Below are 22,238 nucleotides of genomic sequence, written 5' to 3'. Positions count from 1 at the left end.
CGGGGCCGCCCCTCGGCGCTGACTCAGGGGGCGGCGCCGCCGAGGAGGGCCGGGGCCGGGGCCGGGGCCGGGGGGGTGTGAGCGGGTCTAGGCGGGCTGGAGACCCCCAGACAGCCGTTCTGGGGCGCCCCGAGGGGCCGGCGGCCACGCTGCGAGGGAAAGGCCCCACGTCGCGCGGTGGCTGTGTGGAGGGAAGGGCGTGAGGGGAGCGGCGAGGCGGGCGGGCTTTGTCCCGTGCGCTCCTCGGGAGCAGGGCCCAGGCAGGCACAGCCCCTGCCCTTACTCCTGCACCCCAGGGCCGCCGGGTCCTGTGCTGAGGAGCTGGGAGGCTGGCGGGGAAGGGAAAGGGGTCCCCGACCACTGTCTCCAGCGAGCAGAGTGGGTACGCCGCTGGGGTACGGGCGTGCTCAGCAAAGTAGGGCAGCTTTTGCCACGAGCAAAGCTCTGCACCTTAAGTCACTGAAGGCTTGTGCGTAGGTAAGAGGCAAAGCCACGCTTCTGGGATGAGAGACCACGCTGCCCTGCCCAAGTAATAAGCTGGAAAACACAAGCACAGCTCCTTGGCCTGCTGTGTTTGCAAGTGCCTGGGATACAAATGAGGCGCAGCAGCCTGTACTAACAAGATTGTCAGAAGCCAGACTGGGGAGTGAGGAGCTGTTCTGGGAATATACTCGCAGACTGGTCACCCTGCCTGCCCCCAGCTGTGATCAATTCCCCAGTAACCTTCACCAGGTTAACCTGCAACATGCCTGACAGGAATCCAGACACCTCAGTTGGCTGAGGCAAAGAAAATATTTCCTCCCCAGCCTAGCACATTTTCACTGTGACAAATGGGTGTCCAGGTCTCTTCACACATAGCACAATAGCTGTGTGCCAGAGTCTTTGCCAGGTACAAAACTTCTCTGGCTTTCATAGCTGGAAGTTAGATTTTTATCAAATTAGGTGCGATTTTATAGCAAGGCATGTAGTTTGAGTGGGTGCAAATCCTCCATTTGCTGTAAGTGTCATTCACTGTGCATTGTTTGCTTGCTCTTAGAAAGCAACAGGGAGCAGCCCAAGTTGGATGCAGCTTCCAGTCTCTGATTATGCTCAGGTAAAGCAGGGAGTTTCTCTTTGCCCTTTTCCAGCAATATGTTTTGCTATTAGTAACTCTGTTAGCAGACTCTTGAGTTCTGATAACAGCAGTCATCTTCCAGGTCCTGGCATCCTTCACAGGCAATTTCCCTGCCACTGCTAGCTCATCCTCCCTGGCTGGCCATGCAGTACCTCAGCTCTGGCTCTGCATAGGCTGTTACCCAGTCACCCAGAGTACCAATTCACGTTGCTCATGCGTTGAACATTCTGTCTTTGAGCAGGAGGAAGAGACACAAACCGTTTCCTTGTAGTCTGTCCTGCCTCTTTTAGAATAACTGGAAACAAAGCACCCTTTTGTTTGGCTTTTTTTTTTTTTTTTCTGCTGTACCTGCAGTACAGCTAATCAATGTTCTTCTCAAAGCCTTCCTGTTTACCTCTGATGCATATAACATTTTTAGCACAACATTAAACTTAAATCATCCAAGTATTGTATTCTGTTTGTGGGAGCTCCTCCTTCACTAGCAGATGAACGATGACCCAGTCAGCCCTCAGCAGAAGGGAACAAGACAGCAAGAAGGAGGGGGGGGAGACCCCTTCTGTGCACGAGAGCAAAGAGAGCCCAGTTCAGAGGCTTAACACTGGGCATATAGCAGCTACACTCTGGCATTTTCACCTTGGTGTTTCCCACTACAGCTGTCTCTGGGTAAATAATTAACTAATTATTATGCCTTTCTTAGGCTAGTCTCTTGTCTTTGGCCCTTAAAATTCTCATCTAAGGAAATACTCCAGCTCCTATTGATTCTGAGCTACTTCTGTGCCTGCACAAAGGTAATCTCCTATTTTGGTCTCTGGATTAAAATATGTTTCTGGGTTTGACTTCCTTTCAGCATCATTCTTGTTACTGTCCTGTTGTAAAGTGTTTCTTTTTCTCAGAAGGTATTGCTTTTGACTATGTTTGGTCACTTGAAACAGTGCATCCATTGGGTGACAAACCAACCTAGATGATTCTGTGATTGCTGGTAATAATGGGAGGCCTCTAGGGACATTCCCATAAAGTAGCGTGTCTATTGATTATGCAAGGTGTGGTTATGTTAAGTCATTTGTCAAATTAAGCTAACAGTTTCACCCTGATGCAACTGGTGCCAGAGGAAGGGGTGTGCAGAGCAGGTAATATACCCTCTGCTCTCCTTTTCACATATTGATGTTTCTGGAGATACTGGAATGCAGATAAATTCTGAGAGTTTGTTGTTGTTGTTTTATGGTTTTGGATTCCAGAGCCTGAGATGTTGAAGGGAGAGGAAGGTTAGAGAGCAGAGCTTAGGGAAGTCTGAGCCAAGTGGCTGTAGGCAGCCCCAGCTGCCTTTGGAAGGCATGTTGGGCTCCTAACACAGCCACTGGCTATGCTGTCAGATTTTTATGAGAGAACTAGTCAAGCCTTAGTTCATAAGCTTAACTGTAGCACTGAGGAAATAGGATGTGCTGCTTGTTCATATGTTACATCACGTAGGATAGTAGCGACATAGCTGTTACCTGTGTCACAGTCTCTAGGGAGCAATCCTCTTCGGTCAGGAAAAGACTGAAATCCTTGTTAGAAATGTGGGAGAAAGGTTAAACTGAACAGAACTCATTTTAAAAATGAAAAAGAATTCATTTTAAAATTGAAACATGGCATGGGTTCCTTATACTTGTCACAAATTTCATGTTAAGCATAATTCTCAGAAGATCGATACACTTAGCAGGAGAAAATCAAAGACTGGGACTGCAAAGGTTTCCAGGTTCGGTTAAATGTGTTCAAACAAAACACCTGCTGGCGCTTAGGCTTTCACACACAATTACCAAAGCATTAAAACTAGCTGTGTTCATGTTGTACATGTAAAATATATTCAAAATTTTGGTAAAATTGTAACTTTAATGGAAAAAGAACTAATTGCATGTGATTCAGGAACAAGATTTGTGTGTGTGTGTTTAACCTGGCTATACCATAATGATTTCTTCTATCATGTTTGCTTATTCACCAGGTTTAGCCTCTGATTGCAAATGGAGCATGCAAGAGATTAACAACCCTATGGATTTAATCTCAGGGTTTATGAAATGCTTCTCCTACACGTGCAAGCAAAGCAATCAGCTGCTGGCTGGAGCGTTCAGAGGCACGGGGCTTGGTGTGAGCTGTGTGTCTCCAGGTGGGTGCAGTGCTGTCATGCCCTGACTCGTGCCTCCTGCGCAGGAAGGGTGCTCATCTCCTTCCTGAGGGCAGCCAGATGGGACTTCTCTTAGCTGAAGCAGAGGGTAATGCATGCAAAATGCTGCTACTTCACGGTGTTTACAATCTAAACCTCCTTTCAACCAAGCTGATGAGAATTTTTCTATTGATACGCATGGGAGTAGGATTAAATACCTGGGGAGACTTTGGGACCAGGTCTTCTAAATAAAAGAAAATCCCTTTTCTCCAGAGCCTGCTGAGATAGAGAGAGGCTGCATCATTAGTTTTCCACATCGTTCAAGCGCCTTGTCTCACCTACCCTGACATATTTAATTGCATGTAATGTTTAGTACTTAAAGCAGATAATATGCTGCACCTTCAAAGCACTGAGAGAAAATTACCTAATTAATTCTTTATTGTGTGTTACATGTGTTTATTTTGCCCATATTTGGGAAATATCTTCTGAGAGTGTTAGGAGAAAAGGCGATTTGCTCTTTGTTCACTGGGAAAATTACTTCCAGGAGGCGTTTGTAGACACAAGACACATGCTAAGGAGCTCTTAAACTTAACACTAATTGGGTACAGCTTGCGCACAGATCTGTCACACAGATACATTGCAAGAGAAATGCAGAAATATTCTCTTAAGTCAGTGCAGGAGGGGCCCGGTGATGGTACATATTCAGAGTAGTAATTACTCATTTAGTCATCACATTTCTGATGGATTAAGACATTCCTGTGATCTCTTGCTCTAGCCTGACTTTCAAAGGGCTGATTAAACTAGTCCCTCCTATTTGCACAGATGCTACTTATTTTCTTTATTTTAATCCTGCTTAAACAATCGTGAGACAGCAAAGTACTAGTAACTGAGGGAGCACTATGTTTCAGTATCAGTTGTATTTTGCAGGGTACAGCTGATCTACGAATACCTTTCTGTTTTTAAACTGTGAACACCTTTGAGAGGCAGAGAGAAAAGAGAAGCAACAAGTAATAAGTACAACCCGCTCCCCTAATCCTCCAGACTATCACTGATCTAATAACATGCTCTGATGCTGGGAGGTGGACGTGAGAAAGCACCTGTCGTACTTTGCCTGGGCTGACAGGAGGTCTGACGTTCAGCCATGAAAGTTTTCGCAGAATCATGGGAGAGTGGGTCACATTGTACCTTGTTGAGATGTTTAGGAGATTTTTCTTATTCTGTACCCTTCTACAAAATAATTTACTGCGATTACTAATTCATGGTACAAACATCTCAAACGGAAGTAAAACTTCTGTTAAAGCCTCTTGAAATTTAAGGATTAGGCAATCCTTAATGGTGATCTAGAAACAGGAGTTTCTTGTTTGGTACAATACCTTCAGCATCTCAATCGTAGTGAGAGCCAAGGAGGGCACTGTGCTGACCTCTGACTTTTTTTTCCTCATTCTATTTCCTCAAACTTCTATGTCTGGTCAAAATCATATTTTCTTCAAACTCATTACGAGCTTTCTAGTATGTGTTGTTGAAAGTGGATCAATGTGCGCTAGTTATTTCTTAATAGTAAAATTTGATCATTTACATCAAAAATCTCCAATTTCTAATTGCTACTAAGATATTGGTGATAGCAGATGAAATCTGTGCATATTCCAGAGCCTATTGACAGATTCCATAAGAATGTTTGCTTCCTCTACTTTATTGACTCTCTTTATTGGCAATATCATAATTGGTAATAATGGACTACTGTGTAGATTCTCAAGTCTCACAATTCTTATTCTTCTGGCCAGGTGTCATGGAGATGTTAAACAGCTGTCCCGTACCTTTGCTGGCAAGCTGAGTGCTTACAGACCTTGAACTGAATGAGCACCACATCTTGCTACAGCTGGTCCAGCTGTGCAAGCAGCTATTGAGCCACCAGCAGTCCAGTTATGTCACGGTGAATGTTGCAGACGTGTGTCACAGGTATACAAATAAGCTCTCTAATATTTTGCGCAGCTCTGAAGGTGGCTGTGTCGTCCAAATACATTTCCCAGGCCAAGTGCTCCAAGTTTCTTTAACTTCCAAGAAAGGTATTTTTTTTTTTCTGCCTAGTAGTGATCAACATTTTGACATCCACCATCCTGTGTGGTCAGAGGTTAGGGGAAGAAGACGCGAGCCCTACTGCCCTGCCAAACCCCTTTGCAAGTATTGTCGCTGGCTGCCCTGTGCTCCCAGGTGGTGTTTTGTACTGAAGCATTTGTGCAGAAAGGCTGCCATCGTGTGGCCTTGTCTCCATCCGTGTGTGCAAGAGGCCTTGCTCACACCCTACCTTCCTTATCCGTCTCCAGGGATGTTTTTCCATTTTCCTCGTCTCTGCTGATGCCCAGCCTGCCACAGGGACTGAGGCTGCAGCACGCTGGAACAAGCCCTTGCCAGCCAAACTGCATATTTTTTGTTGCCATGATATAAAATGAGATGCTCTGGCTTTTTGTGTACATGGTTGTAATAAAGCAGAACTGAAAGCTAGTTTCAGATTAATGGCCAGCAAAGCAAAAATGTCATTTTGCAGCTTAGACTTTCTGTAGAAATGTGTTGTTTCTTAGCACAGAAGTTCAGCACCTTAAACACTAGCCTCTCCTAAAGCCCAGAGACAGGAAAGTGACAACACTAACATCACTGTCCCTCCAAAAGCACAACCCTCCAGGCTGCAAACCCTGGCTGACCAAGGCAGTTGCTATTATGTTTGAGTTTCTGTTTCTCTCATAGTTGAAACATGTCTGAAATGTAAACTCAGACTGGTCTGGGAAAGAAAGAAAATGGAGCTGGTTCAGTTGCTGGCAAAATGAGCTATTTCTTTTCCAGACCTCTATCTAAAACACAAAGACAACCTGTGGCTTTGTGCTTGGGGTTTGGTTAGGGCTCTGAGTCAGGAGCTGTGGTGGTACTTGCTTTCTGGTCATACAGGAGAAGAGTAACTGCTGTAGTGAAGCAGATTCATGGACTGTTTCACTTCTTTCTTTTCCCTGACAGTGGACAAATTAAATAATGTTCAAAGGCATACATGGCACTCAAAGACATCCAGTATGTAATCTTCATTCCCCCAGCTTCTCCTAAATGATCCATCAGATGCTAATATGCTGCAGGATGGATGCTAATAATGTAGGCTGGAGAGAGGAGGAGAGCTGAATTATTCCAATCCAGTTCCTGCAGTCATCACTAAATATAGAGCTGGTACTGATGCAGCACTTCTGGGTTGGTTTTGAAATGTCTGGCATGCTCTGGTGTGGGATATTTAAAAATCTTTTCACAATTATATGTGAATGCTATATGAGATGATGCTATATGACGCTAAAGCTCAGCTACAACAAACAAAAGAAGGGAGCTCAGTAGTCCTGAAACATGCTCCAGCACGCTGCCAGGCGGCGAGGCAGTAGCCAGCTGCCTCACTGTGCATCAGCTGAGCCTGGATCTGGAGGCTTGCCACTGACAAACCACCTGTTCTCGTAATGCTCTCTTTCTACTTTTCAAGGAGGGAAATGTATCAGGCCAGATTTGGCAGCTGTAGTCTCAGGGACATCCCATAATTGCAGAAGTGCTGTTCCATGTGCCTAATGAAGCAGCGGAGGCTGTTGGTGTGTTTGAGCCCTGAAGAGCGCTTGCACTGCATGCCTTTCTTTATTTCCTTTAATTTGCAATCTCAATTAATTTTTCTCAAATTAATATGGGCATCACAGTGGGGGTTAGGTATTCATATCATAGAGGAATAGAGACCAAGAGATGATTATACAGTGCCCAGGATTCATGTAATCTGACGTTAGACACTCCCGAGGCAGGTACCTACATTCAGTATGGTTGTTTCACTCCTCCTTTGTGCTCAGTGAGGCCCTTCTAGGGTGCAAACCTTATGACTGTTTCATATCCCTTTCTTAGGGCAAGAGCACTGCCTTGTGGAGGAGCCTGCCCATGGTCATGCAAGCCCTGCAGGTGTGGAGCTCAGATGCCCGGAGTTAAGGCACTTGCAATGAGTCTATGACAAATGTGGGGGAAAAAAGCTAGAGCCCTGCTGGATCAGACCAAAAGTCTGTCTAACCTAGGGTTAACCCATGTCTGCAGATAGAGCCCAGGATGACATCCTTGAGCAAGGCGAGCATGTGATGATTCCCATGTGTGCTCTTCTGGGTCCTTGAGATCTACAGAGCCAATTTATTGAGCTAGAGGCGGTTCTGTATTTAATAGTTCCTGACAGAAAAACCCCTGGAGCAGAAACCTTTTACATGCCTTTGGACAGAGACAGTAGTATCTTTGCAGTATGTATGTACATGTATCACACAGTAGGAACAGAATTTGAGGCTCACGGCGTGAAGCTAGAGGAGAGCTACTTTAAGTCAGATCAATTTTTGTGATCATTTACATCCCTTGGTGAGGCTGTTTTTATCTGTTCCAAGTATCAGGTAAGCACTGACGCTTGTCTGAACCCCTTAAGGGCCCAGATGCATTTTTAATTTAAATAGACACAGAAAGTCAGGGTGCTAGTAAGGGCTGTTGACTTAACAGTGGTGAAGATGGAGGCTTCTACTCAGAGCACAGGTTCCTTACAAAGTACCCCAAAGTTTCAGACAGCCTTGCTGCAGCACTCTGAAGGCAAGGCCCTCTTTTCACTTTGCAGCATTTCCATCTTCAGAAAGGTCCTAACTCCTACCTGGGGGTACCGTTATCCTGGGGTGTATCACCAGTGTCAAGGTGGTGGATTTCCATGTAAAAGTTTCCTGAGGTTTTCTTCAACTGCAGGGACAGCCCTGCTGCAAGAAGAACTGTCCAACACTGTGTTGAAAAACCCAGTGGGTGTTTGCCCCTACTCTCTTTGCCCTGGTGTTTGCAATGATTTTGCAACAAGGCAGGAGCTTTTAAGGAATGATGCTATGAAGACAGAGCAGATGGTGCTAATTTCACCCAGGAATGAGACAGTCTTGCAGTGGTAAAATGCCTGCTGTTCTGTTTTATCCACTGGAAAGTTTTAGGAGTCTAATTCTGCTCTCAGCTGAATGTATCTTGTTCCCCAATGTGGATTTACTGGGATGCTGCAGAAGTTGGAGCCTTGCCTCCAGCACACACCAAGCCCTAGGGCAGGAGAGAAGCAGCACAAATCCCAGTGAACAAATGCAGTGCAGTAAAGGAGCTGCAGTGCATTGCTCTAGGATATGGGCTATTTCCCGAGAAATTAACAAGTCAAATCAAAAGACAGAAAGGAAAGGGCATGGAGGCTCTTGGGGCATTTGAGATGCAGTTCAGAACCCATTTCAGGCAAACTAAAGCAGAGTAAGATGAAGTATTAATTGGTAAGATGATTAAATGTGATTTATTTCTGGTTTAAAATCCCCAGAAAGGCATCTGAGCCACTTTTTCTCTTTCACTATTTCTAAAGATATGCAAGGTAAGAATGAGTCACTGACTAAAAATAAAAACAAGCCTCTTAAGTAGGAAGTGGGATGTGCTGCATTAATCAAGGCTTGATTGGAAGTCTCGTGTAGGTTGCATGTACTGAAAAGGAAGACCTGGTAAAGCATTCCTTTCTTGGGCAATTTTCCCTCTCTTGGGAGTTCTTCAGCAAGAAATACAATCCTTTGATAAGAATCTATTACAGGGAATATCTTTGCTGGGTTCTTACTTTGTAGATAAGTGAGAAGTGTAGACACAAATTAAATTGTGATTTACTAAGGCTTCTTTAAGCCACTTTCTAACTTTGTGGGTCCCTAGTGCACCAGAGTGAAACAACAACAGTATTACAGCTCTTAAATGTTTTCTTCTATTGTCTGTATTTCATTGTGTGTACACTCAAATCAGGTATCAAAGCTTTGTTTCATTAGTTACTTTTATTTTTTGGCCATCATGGTCTGTTGCCAGCAGCTGTTAGAGTTGATAGGAACTGCAAGGGAGCAGAAGAGTTGCCAGACCAGGTCATCTGCCTCCCAGCCTGCAAAGCCCGACACTTGTGTCTTGTCTGCCAAGTCAGCTCAGGGGTCCTGCTGCCTGGATGTGTCTATGCCATGGTAAATCACAGTGAGCTTTCTTATTATTTGAGAAAATCAAGTGTGCTTTCTGATTATCCCTTTTTTTGTACTTTTTTTCCTTTTTCCTCCCCCTTTTCCTAAATGCTGTGCCAGAATCAACCATGTACACAAAGCACAAAAATTAAAGCTGCTCTGGGGAACATCCTTTCTCAGTCTATAAGAAAATTCCCTCTTGCATGTGTTACATGCAGGGAATACTTGTACACACTTGTACACATCTGCATGCAGTGGCTTGTCCATCATCTAGTGTTCAATAAAACATTCTGCTGAGATGAGTGTGTAGAGCTGGGAAGTGACTGATACTCAGGGTTTCAACTTTTTTAAAATGCTTCCTGAGTTTGGGTTCACCAGCTCATAAAATGGGACCGGTACAACTTGATTTAATAAGGACATTATGACTTAGTAAGGTGGTCTGGTTATCATCTGGCTTTGCAATTTTGAAAGTATCAGAGTACATATTTACTGTAACTTATTGCTGCAATATATTATAGCCCTTAGGGCTTAATCCCTAATTTATCTTTAAGACACAGAGACTCTATAGTTTGAGTTGTTGGTAATCAATGACACTTTTAAAGTGTAGAGGTCACTAACTCATTTGTGCACGTAGCGAAGAGACAGAAGCAGAACAGCAACAAGGCTGTAACCTAACCTCAGGCAAATCACTGATTTCGCTGGTGCTAGTGAAGAGCACACAAAAAAACCTGAGACTGCTGGTGCTGCCAAGTGCTGCACACAGCTGTGTGTCCTTATGCAAATAGCTGAGATAATTTATTAAAAACTGGATAATATAGGGGCTGTAGAAAGCTATTTTTGCTTCAACAGATTTCTTTTTCCAACTACTATAATGCAAATCAGTGTGACTGAAATAGGAGCCCAAATAATATGTCCCTTGTTCTACTTTTTGTAAAATGCCTATGACTTTCAGTGATTTTCTTCTTGTACACCACTGAATTTTAGGGCTGGAATAGGTCAAATTGATCAAATTTGAACTGAATCGGGAGAAACGTGGGCTTTAAGAGGGTTTAAGTGACACACTCATGGGGCTAGGGTTGGGTTCTGCACTGCCTCTGCAATTTCATGTGAAAGGCAGAAGTCAAAATCAGCATATGCAAGAGGTGAAAGTGTACAGTCAGGCAGTGCAGCTCCTGCAGTGGAGATCTGCAGCAGAAGAATGGCTTATTCCTCACTTGTTACGCTTCAGGAGAAAGCTCCAAAATTCACAGTGGTAAAGAGTAAAGTGCATTATGTGAGAAATGGATGAAGGGCCGTAGTTAAAGAGTACTGTTGAGTAGGCACTAGTCAATTCTGCTGAAACTGTGATTTTGTCAGACAGGAAACGTCGGGCGTATCTGCTGGATGCTTCCTTACTTACTTGTTGTAGATAAGATTTTCTCTCTTAAAATATCAAGCCCTTGATATATATATATATATATATATATATATTATTCATAAAATGGTAATTACTTGGTAATCAGTGTTTATGTATGCATGCTTCTGAACAGAACCTATATCCAGCTAGATAAAGTCACATGTGACATGATAATGACAGTATCTTTTGTGGGATGTAGTTAAATTACTGATGCTTTCCTTTGTCCACAGTTCCTAGATTACTAACCTTGACAAAAATTAATTAGAACACCACAATAGCCACAGACTAAGCTTGTCAAAGGGCACATGGGCATTATAAAGTGCTCTTCTGCTTTGTGAGTCACGGACCCTGTAAAACTTGCAAATAACCTTGCAAAAGAACAGTAACTTCAGTGCTTGAAGACCAGCTTTGCATCTCCTAGAAAAGGAGTGTTTTATGTGATTTGTATTCAAGCTGTTGTGGCTGATCATGTTAGCTCAATCGATGGTTAAGGGCTTGAGTTAATAATGATGGGTCATCTGCAATTACCATCTTGAATATACCTGCTTAGAAAGACCTCAGTTATAGCTTACAAACTTTCTGAATTCCTAACTGAACACAAGCTAGACACAGGGCTTGAACTGCTTAATTCTGTGCCCCTATATAACAGGGTGTATGCTCTGTAACGAGTGCTGGGCTATTTAGTATTAGTGCAGTCCTTCTGCCATTTACTCAGTCAGCCATAGGAGCATATGCAAGCTGCTGTGTGTTTTGTTGGCTGCACCTATAACTAGATGCTTGGGGCACAAACAGAAAGAATTGAATGGGAAAAAAAGTTATTTACTATTCTTATTTCTGTTACAATAATACAAAGGCAATAACACAGTAACAATGCTTTCACTGTTATTTGAATGTGCTCAAAGTAAAGAAATAAACAAGTAAACTCTAGAATATTAGGGTGGTGGAGTTTTTGTTTGTTTGTTTGTTTCAGTTGGAGCAATTGCATTTACCACAAATTAATTTTACTGCCTGAAACAGAGTGTCAGTGCAATTTAGGACGTTACAGACAAAAAGGGCCGTCTGGCTGACATGTATGACCAAGACCTTAACATAGTAGACAAGACAAGGTATAACATCCTTTTTTTTTTTCTTTTTTTTTTTTTTTTTTCTGCCATAATCAAAAAATGTGCTAGATATGTTAGTTTGTGTTTTTAAAACAACATCAATTAAATCAGAATTTGCTGCAATTTTCTGTGCCTAGTTGAAAATTTAGAATTTGGTCCAGCCTATAAAAACTAATGCTGAAAAAGCATCCATTTGAAACAATGGGAATTTATGATGTGGATTTCTCTGGGGCCTGGCTGTCTCCCCGGAAGGAGGGATGGGGGAATGTTTTGGTTGTTTGTATTGCTTTTTTCTGTTTCTTCTCCTTCCTTCTTTTATTTCCAAGGTCCTCTAGCAAACAATCAAAATAAAAATGAGAAAAGGTTTAAATAATTTAGGATTGAAAGTAATTGTTTCCATGTGTGTGTGTATAATCAAATATTATATTAAACGGTATACAGCTAAATAGGCCTGTGAAGGCGATAAGAATAGAAAGATAATTGTGCTCTGTTTCTTCTGACAGCAATGGGGTCCTGTCCTCAGGACCCGCTGTTTGCTCCTGTCCCTGGTCTGCCCCCTTGCTTGGGCTGCTGCAGCGCCCCGGGTTCACCCTGTGAATTGGACCAGTTGACTGCCACAGGTTAGTTACCCTCTTTCCCTTCTTTTTCCATGATTTATAGCCCAAGGCAGCTCCCTGATTCTGTTACGGACAAAAGCCCGCAAAGCAGGGTGCAGTACAACTTGAAGTAGTGCTGCTTCCCCCAAAGACCCACACAAGGACAAGGTTAGGCACCACATCAGCCCTCCAAAGGTTGATGTCTTGCTGCTCTGCTATCCTTGTTACCCAGTGCTCCTGGGGCTGCATCAGAAAGCCAACTGTGCAGGTACTGGGTTTGGCTTCCTGCCATTTAGCAGCCTTGGCTACGCAGAAAAGAGCCTGGTGAGTGACAAGGGCACCATGAGGAAGGAGTGGATGGGGCAGCATCTCCCCCGTCCCAAAGAGGTGGTGGGATTGACTGTTCTATAAGACGTGATTTGCCCCATGGTTACACCAAGCTTCTGAAGATCCCACCCACCATGCTCTGTCTCAGTTTTATCTTTCATTCTTTTTCCCATATCTCTTCCCCCTTGTGTTCCTGTATTTTGTTGAATTAAACACAGTACTCAAAGACTCTAAAATGTTCATGGCACTCGCCTAAGACCGTGGCTTGCTGTTTACAGGGTATGGAGATACGGCACTTGGGTAATTGACAATAATTTATTTGGATTAACAAATCCACAACTGAGAACACAATAATGCTATTTGTGTTCAGCAGACTCTCAGAGAAACAGAGCATAAGAACAAAGGGTTTTGGTTAAGCCTTTAAGGGTTTTAGGACATACACTACATGTCAAAGGAGACAATACTTAAGTGGCCCCATGGACATATGCCAAACACACAGATTATCTGATAACAAAAACTCTTAAGAGCATGGACCAGGGGATTTCCTTGGGAACTGGAGCAATTAGGAGGGGGAGATATGCATCACTGTTTCAAATGGACCTGTTTTACTGTGGAAATAACACTTCCCTAGAGAGATGGCAATAGAAAAGCAGCAATATCATTTTAATTTACGTCTTGGCAATTTGAGAGTAGATTTCTTGTTGTTGTCTTTCCTGTTCTCTGCGTTTACTGGGGAGTTATGGATCAGCAGTTCATGTCTGGGACAGCTGTCCTGGGAGGGCTGCTCATAGGCTTGTTCTCATGCTGCTCAGAGCGGTTCCGTGGATGGAAATCAGAAGCTGGTGCAGCGAGCATTGGTGAGTCCTGGCTTCACTCGCCCACTGCCAACCATGCCAGAGCTGTGCTGACAGAGGTGGCAGGGACCGAGCAGGAGTGGATCAACAGCAGAGAGGGCTGAACAGAAGAAAGTTAGAGGGGAAAAGTTACTGGGGAAGGATGCAATGTAATTTTATAGAGAGACATTTCTGGGATTTCCCTGCTGCCACGTGGTGCCTGCCAATGAGTGTTCCGGAGTGAGAAACACTGGTCCCCACCTCCTGAGCACACACTGGGCTTACTGGACACAGGGATGTATTTTGCAGAAGACAATAGTGTTGGTAGCTGGGATGCACTGCAAGCTCCTGGGTTTTAAACATTTGAAGTAATGTGTTTTTGCTAAGTAATCATAAAGCAATTTTTCAATGTCTGGGTAAATGCTGGTGTTAAAAAGAAGAGCTGGAGCAAATGGCAATGGGCAGGATGCTAGATGAATGCTCTGCAGGGGCTTAAGGCTAGGCTTGTCTGTAACTGGAGGCTGCAGGCAAATAATGGATAAATACACACTGTGCTCGAGTCCAGAGCTACTTGAACCACATTGACCAACTCTGCCAGGGAAAAAATCTATTTTGGTTTTAGGAGAATTACTTTCAATGTGATCAATTATCAGCAACTTGCTGTGTCAAATGCCTCCTGCTACTGACCAGGCACAAATGGACTCCAAAAATGTGTCATTACCCAGCTGCTCTTAATTTGAGCAAAAGCAAGCGTAAAAATTTTGGGGAGCCTTTTTACTGTTCTCATTGCTCAGCCATGCTTTCTTCGCTGGTAGGGAAAATGGAATTGTTCAACTTACACATGCAGGTTTTGTCAGGAGCTAGGAGACAGGAGCTCGTAGGGCTTAACTGCTGACAGTCCTCTTGGTAACTGGCTCCTTGCGCCCAGCTGCAGACCGCAGATACCATCGTCTTTGGGCCTGTTCCTGCAGCTCTCTGCGGGGTGAGGTGCTCCCATTGGGGTAAGAGGGGCTGGTTCGCGTTAGTCTGATCTGGCAGAAAGACAAACCTCATCCACAAAATTTTCATGGGAAAATCCAGCATTGCTCTCAGCCTGTTTTGCAACTGCTTTGACTTGAAAAGTTCTTTAAAATGAAGCACTGTGAAGTTGTTGGATCTTTCCCACGCTCTCTGAGGGCAGGAGGGAAAGAAGTGGGCCATTCTGAATCAAACCTTCCTAGCCGGCCTTGGCCAGCAGCTGCCTTGGTTAATGGCTTTTGCAGACGGTCTGCTTCTGCAGGACTCCCTGGTGCAGTACAGAGCTGCAGTGCCCAGTAATGTCTCTGGCTGGGGGGAAGGCAGGGTGAAACACTTCTGAAATAAAACTCTGAATGACAAAATAGAGGATAAAGGGCAAAGGGATAAAAACCACTTATTCTGATTTTCAAAAGAACTTGGAAAATTGCCTTACTGGAAGTAACTGAGGGACATAAAGTAGTCTAGTAAAAAGCAATTTCGGGTTATCTCTGGAGAGTCCTGCTGGGATGAACTAATTCAGTGTCTTGGTTAATACAGCAGGCAATGAACTGAGGCAGCCGAAAAGCCAGAGTATATTCATTCCAGCTAATTCTATTACCGAATAGGGGAGAAAGAGGCCTAATCTCCAGCAGGACAGGAAGAGCAGCTGGGAAAACTCATCTGCCCCTATAAGCACTTCTAGAACTTATTTAGGAGATCCTAATAAAGCAGAGGAGCTCAGGAGCAGAGGGAAAGCATCAGCAGTTTTGTACCACGTCTGCATACTGAAGCAGAGGTCCTCTGACACTAGTTGACCATGAGCTGAGGATGTAGATACAAAAAGACATAAAACTGAAAGTAGTTCTAGGTTAGAGAAGAAAGGAAGAGATAAACAGCCATGTTAACTGGGCACTCACTGGCAGATGACTTCCATCTGGTGAATGCTTCTTAGTACAGGTTGCAAGGACAATAATGGTGTGCACATGTTAGGAGTTCCCACGTCAGCAGGCACATGGGAAAAGATCTGGGCCTTAGCCTATGTAGCCCTGTGAAAACTTTTATTTCCTTCTGCCAAATGAAGTCCACTGGAGATGGAGTGATAAAACAATTCATAGGTGAGCTTAGAAATACGTACGTGAGAGAGCAAGAAATAATACTAACTTTAGAAAATAGGTAGAGGAATTTTGTTTTTCTTTATTCAGAATTGGAGGCAAGGTAAACAAACAAGGAGAAAATGTTTTTTACTTGTCAAGTGTATTTAAAACCACACAGAACCAAAATGCATCACCTGTCTTGGGAAGCAACAGGCTAAATGATAATCTAACAGCTTTGTAAGGCATAAAATGATCACACCTCTGTGGGTAATGAGACTGTTGTGTGTGCTCTCACATATGTATAAAAATATCGATGATATAAACCTTCCCATTTCATACCAGGGGAATAGGCAAGAAAACATCTCTGATTTGGGTGGGTTATTCTTCATTGCCCACATTTTTGTAGGACACTTTGTGCTTCTGGGTATGGCAGGCACAACTCTCAGCCGCTGTGGTTTTGGTGTGTCTGGGGACTAATGCTCGCACAGTACCTGCTTGTGAGCTTCAGAGGAAGAACCTCTGCTTGCAAAACAAATTAACTGAGGGATGTTATAAACTGAACAGATTAAATCCTACCTGATCGGTGAAGCTTTTACCCATCAGTCAGACAGGTTTCTGAATGCTCCTGAAACCTTCTCACCAGTATCAGTGTATCAGCAGGTGGCTGGAAACCCCTAAAGTCAGGTGCAAACTTCCATGGAGTGTGAGGGAGCACTTTGGGCTGGCATTTGGCCTCTGATCCAGCCTTACCCTGTAGCTGTGCTAATGACCTTGAGAAAGGACAAGCCTTAAACACTGATGATCAGGGTCTCCTAGGCCATCAGTTTCTTCCAGATGGTCATTAATCCTCAGAAAAATGCGTGCTGTGCCTCAGTTGTTAATGCCTAATTAACCCCATAATGGCAACATCTCTGCAATAGCTACAGGTTTTCTGTTTCCTCTCTCCCACCTAACTGTACAGAAGACCTTGGTACTTCTCAGTCAAGCTGTGTGCTTTCCAAGAGGATATTCAAAGTTATATCCGAATAACTGCAGAAAAGATCCCTGTGGAATATAAATGTCAAATGACACCTCATACAGCTGAAGGAAATGCGTTAGCTGTTAAAAAACCTGCTGCTCCCAGGGTTGTATATGCATTCCAAATTGCTGTATACAATGTTTCCTTGGAAGCTGTAACGCAGGGTAGGTGTGTCAGCTGTAGTACCTTCCCTTGCAAAATGTTCCTTCCCAGAATGTCCTTCAACTGTTGGGCATTTGCATGCTATGCCTTTCCAGGATTCCTGAGAGCTGTTCTGTCTCGCTCGGAGCAGCAATGAGCTTCTGTGACTAAATATTAATTTAGCTTTTCTTCTCAAGCAGGGGGTGACTCAAGTCTTACCTCTCACATCTGCCATGAGTTTTGAGAACTACCGAATCCTTCTGGCTGCAGCACCCATGGTGACAACATTGGTACTTCACATCTTATTTTCAGCCCTGTGGAGAGGTGAGATGTTAAGAGAGAAGGAGCTAGAACAAAGAGGGAGATCTTAATCCTCCTTCATTTTGAACATCAATGTTTAGCTGCCTCTGGCTAGAGTTTTAAGACCATGGTAGGTTGTCACTGTCCCTCCCACTTCTCTCTTAGGAGGAGGGTGAACACCCCCATGCATCTCTGCCAGGAAGGCATTAAGCTTTTCACCCGATGCCAGCTCCTCCAGGCCCTCTTGTTAAGCTTTTCCTCTCAGGCAATTCCTCTAGCAGCTCTTTGGCAATACCTACCCTGTTCCAGGTCTGCAAAACTGAGTCATCAGCATCCCTTCCATGGCTGTTTGTTGGAGTAGGAAGTGTTGTTTGCCTCCACAGATTATAAAAGAGAAGCATAATTTGTGTCTCTCCGAGCTACTTACTGTTTAGAGTGTATGTGTTTAGAGGAGCAAGAACTATCTTTGTGTCATTTATTCCTACAAAGCATAGTTAATTCTGGCCTGGATTTTGAAAGCTCATCCATGCCAGCCGAATTACACGTTCCTTGCAGAGTAGGCAAAAAGTCGAGGTTGCAATCAATACCTAAAATGTTCCTGAAATATGCTTTGCTTTATTGCTTCCTCTGTTTCGTTATCTTCTAGTCCTCCTGAAGCCTCTGGGGGATTGCTGCTGAGCTGATGCTCCTTGCTTGTGTGGGTTGTCTGCACCAGACTGCTCCGATCCTGCACATGCAGGGCCTGGGAGCTGCTGTGCTGCGAGAGGATGCGGGAGCTGTTAGGACCATGCTTTAAAATGTCTGGTTCCTGATTCTTGCTTTTATAAATAGCTTTCAAATTGTAATAATCAATTTAAGATTTTGGGAGAAAGAATCTTCCTTTCAGAGATGTGCTAAATATATGCAGTTCCTGTTTCTCCCATTAGTATCAATACTGGGCTAAGCATGCGTGAATCACCCAGCGAGGTACTCAAGCCAGCCTAGGGACGATATGATCCCGAGTTGCCCTCTTGGAATTTCTTGGCACGTTTCAAAGGCAGAATAAGATGCTCCTAAACACTCTGCTTAAGCCTACAGTAACTTGCAGGCCAATCTTTATAGATACTAAATAAATAAGGGTCAAAGATCCCCATGGAACATACTAACCCTTTGCTATCACTATTTGCCTTGGCTCTGCCTGTTTTTCTTTTGAAAAGTGGTACCAGCCCACCAGTCTCAAACAATGATATCTTCATTTTAGCTTGTAGGAGTCAGCCCTATGCACTGTGTCACCTGCCACCAGCTCAGGCCCACAGACATGGTCCCTTCCACTTGCTTGGGATGTTTTCCTGTTTATGGCATCATGTTTGCCCACTTGCTGGGGTCTGTAAAGGAAAGGTCAGCATTAAAAAATGGCAGTGTTCAAAATGAAGGGGAGTAGCAGCTCTTTTGATTTTAATTTTGAGCACTACGGATGTATCTGAAAATGGAGTGAAGCTGAAGTCTGAAGATCTCTCACTCACCAGAGCAATCTGCGCATCTGTGCTAATTCATCAGCTCATTCAGCTGGCTGTTCAGGAGGTTTTCTTGCAGATGATAGAGGTCACCTTGAGTCAACAGCCAGATTGACTCTGATGAAAGACTGCTTGGAAAGCAGAGGGTGGAGACATTTGTTCTCCTCAGGGGCTGGGATTTGGGTACTTGGTTTCCCTCGGGATGGGATTGGGTATTTGGCTTTCAGTTTTGTGGGTGTTTTTTTTTTTTTTTTTAAATTTATTTTTTATTTTGTTGGTGGTCAAGGTGGTGGTAGGCTTTTTGTTTGGTGTGTGTGTGTTGTTGTTGTTTGTTTTCTTTTTTTTTTTTTTTAATTTAGTTGGACAATCTGCGTACAGAAGCTTGAAACAGAAAGGGATTTCAAAAATATGTATTGTACCTAGCTGTGAAGAATACAATTTAACGCTTTTGCTCTGCTAAATGAGGAAAAACATCCAACCTGTTCTTGCAATCTGCAATAAGTGTGTTGATGCTGACAGGCTTTCTTTGGGATTTACTATGGTCGTTATATAAAAGAGATGGGGGAAAGCTTTTTTTTTTTTTTTTTTTTTTTTTTTCCCCTTTCCTAAACTCCCCTTTGGGTGTTTCCAAAGTGATAACACAGGTTTGGTTTGGTTTTTCCATTCATTGCCCTCCTTTTTCTTCTTTCCCCACGGATTAAGCTATGTAACACAAAGAAGCGTAAACGATTCTCAGTTCATTTTTACATAGCCTATGGATCGCTAATTTTCCTGGGTCTACTTGTTGATCTAAGCTTTGAATTTGCTTCAGTTGAAATGGAATTAGGTTTGGAAACTATCTAGTTTAAGATAAAAAACCTATTCAAACCTATCAGGCCTACCTAAACCTCACCCTAGGATTCCTGGATGAAATATGCATGGAAAATCCCAAGGCATCTTATCTGATCAAATCGATCTGTTTTCAACTTGGATACCCGCCCAGCTAGACGCCTGAGAGCTGTTCTCCCAGATGAGCTCATACTACCATACTAATGTAGAAGAATTTGATATCACCATTTTACGTTTTTTCTAAAACAGTAAGAAGTCAAAGCCTGAGGAGCAAGCCTTGGCACACAATAGCATAGATCTGTCACTGTCCACTAGATGGAAGTGTTACCCGGTCCCTGTGTGGGCGATGTGCAAATCATCTATTGCAACACGGGCAGAAACGTCCCACAGACGGGAGCCTGCAAAAGTCCTTCTCATAATGCCTTCCTGTCTGCTTCCAGCACCCTCAGGTCCCATTTGAGCAGAGCAGCACAGTAAGGGGACCACCACAGCACGTAATGCACATGTGCTGCAGCATGCCATGGGCAAACAACGTAGAATTTTGTGTGTTATGTCACAGGAATTGCACAGAGACTTAGTGCCGCGTGAACAGTGAGGCCAGGGAATGAAAACGTTCAATGAAAATCCAGCAGATGATATTTTGTTCAGCTTCTCCAGCAACTGTCATTGCCTGAAACCTAAGAGTCATTTTTGTCTGTTTCTGCCTTGCTTGTCTGTCCTTTTTGTCTGTTTTTGCCATGTTCTCCCTAATTGTTTCTTTTTTCCTTTCCTCTTTTTTTCATGCCTTAAAAAAAAAACAAAAAAAATCAAGTTCTGTATAAGCACTGTGTTATTTTACTGATGCTCCCTTCCACAGATATCAATCCACTGAGCCAGCAAACTTGTTCTCAGGGAGAAGTCCTCAGATACGACAGGGAAGAGCAGCACTGCTGCAGTGTTTGTAGCCACAGTGAGAAACTGAGAGCTCAAGGAGGAAGGACATTAAGTACATAGAGCGCTGAACCGCATAATTGTGCTTCACGCTGTGTCTTTGCAGCAGTTTTCTGGATTAGCAGCAAGGAGGTCCTCGGAGCAGGAGCATGCAAAGGGACTGACAAACATTACTGACTGCTACCTACACGGGGCTTTGGCTTTTTCCTAGGCTTTAGCTTCCCTGTCCCAACCACCTCTGGGTCCTGCACAGTTGCTCCTTCAGCCATAACTGCCCTGTGCTTTCCTGGCATGTTCTTCGTTCCCACAGTTGAATTATTTTTTGTTTTTGATAATTCTTCCAGATTAGCTTGGCTCTTTAAGCAATTGCTTTTACCTTTGTGTCCTTGTTAACACTCTCCACACCCTCTTTTTCCTGTGCTCTTGTCTCAGGTCCCATCATGTTTACCTTCAATTGGAAATGGCCTGGGGCTAGGGAGTGTGTGTAATTATGAAATGGATGATTAAATCTCATTATTCTGTAGAAATTACAGTTAATAGTGTTCTTAAGAAGCCAGGAGAATATGTATTGGATCATTGATGATATATGGAAAGGCAAGAATTCTTATATGACATGCTATCTTTAAGAAAATTATCTTAAAGCTTGGTTGCTGTCTAAACCCTTGATATGTCCCTTATAATCTTATGCTGCATTTATTCTAGGAATAAAAGCCTGTGGCACGTTGCCTCATTGGATTTTTTACTACAGAACACCATGTACTGCTAAAACTGTGATTGAACCGGTAAATTTTAGGTGGCATGGATAGAAAAAATGATAGGATCAAGAGCCATCCATACCCACAGTCAATTGACATCACCATCAGTCTAAGGCAGCCTTATTGTTCTAAGCTACTATTTCTTTAGTTATCAGCAGGGCAGATGCAGTTGTTTGAGAGAGGAGCATTAAGCATAAATGTTAGCAACACACTTTGATGTCTCACAGTGTACTGGGAAAAAAAGCTTGTCCTCACCACAGCTGGTAAGGATTAACAGCAGCAACTTTGCTGTGAAGTACCCTGCACCCACAAGCTTCTATATTTCCTTGGATTTTTTTTTTAAGAGCTAAATATTTGGAGGAATCAATTGGCACTTCAGCATATGATTAAACCCGTTTGTTGTGACACAAGGCCTACTTGCTTTCAACAGAGTAGGTGTGGAGGCATCTCTGTTCCAAAGAAGCTGTTGCTCACTGCTCAGGTCCTCCCACTTCCATGCTGCTTTGCTGAGTCCCCATCTTTTCACCTGCATTTCCTCAGCGATGATAGGTCTTCTGATGCAACTGCAGCTTCCCTGTCTGAGTGCACAATGCCGGGATTTGTCCTCTTTGACTTTTGTTTTCCCGCGTTACCAAACTTTGGATGACCCTGAAGCTTCATCTTTCCTGGCAGCTAGGGCTGACCAGTCTTGGGGAGACAGAAACTGGTTGGTCTTCGTGTATCTAAGTGGATATTGTAACAAAGGCAAGGTAGTGGAAGAGTGGGGTTTAGCTAGAGTAATGGTGTAATACAAAAAACTTTGGCAAAAAAAGAATGTTAACAACAAAAGGGCTTTAGGGACATGTGCAAGGTACTCAGTTACAAAGGGAAATAGATGTGAGCCCACCACCAGCTGTCACATTTTGTAGATCTAATTATTGCTCAAGTTAGTGGGCCCCAATTTGCACAAAAAAAAAAAAAAAAAATCTTCTCTCTCTCTTCTCTGTCTTTTTGGACTGTAACATCAGCATAATGAAAGGAGAAGACAAAGACAAGATTGGAAAATATCAGGTGAAGAGACAGCCTACCTCACATTTCCCCCTGTACTGCCCAACTGAAGCACTGAGGCTTTATTTTAAAATCTCAAGGTGTTTGGTGGCTGGGGTGATCCAACAGGGAAGTAT

General features: G+C 43.5%; 2 long non-coding RNA genes across 7 annotated transcripts; one reads left to right on the top strand and one right to left on the bottom strand.

Annotated features, from left to right (window-relative positions):
- Positions 1-35: 35 nt before the first annotated feature.
- LOC106016976 (uncharacterized) lies at positions 36-21,046 on the top strand. Of its 6 annotated transcripts, XR_011812386.1 has the most exons (9): positions 42-889; positions 1,037-1,093; positions 1,812-1,902; positions 3,093-3,254; positions 5,033-5,207; positions 11,632-11,767; positions 12,268-12,384; positions 16,970-17,093; positions 20,247-21,046. It is a non-coding gene; the product is annotated as an uncharacterized lncRNA (long non-coding RNA). The 6 variants fall into 6 exon arrangements; XR_011812387.1 differs by having other exon boundaries at positions 39-1,093; positions 16,967-17,093; XR_011812385.1 differs by having other exon boundaries at positions 45-1,093.
- LOC110352646 (uncharacterized) lies at positions 12,988-17,139 on the bottom strand. The gene is made up of 3 exons (XR_002401927.4): positions 16,989-17,139; positions 14,360-14,551; positions 12,988-13,641 (listed from the first exon to the last, which is right to left on the bottom strand). It is a non-coding gene; the product is annotated as an uncharacterized lncRNA (long non-coding RNA).
- Positions 21,047-22,238: the final 1,192 nt, after the last annotated feature.

Source organism: Anas platyrhynchos, chromosome 13, assembly GCF_047663525.1.
Source record: "Anas platyrhynchos isolate ZD024472 breed Pekin duck chromosome 13, IASCAAS_PekinDuck_T2T, whole genome shotgun sequence".
Lineage (NCBI taxonomy): Eukaryota > Metazoa > Chordata > Aves > Anseriformes > Anatidae > Anas > Anas platyrhynchos.
This window is presented reverse-complemented; position numbering and strand designations above follow the sequence as displayed.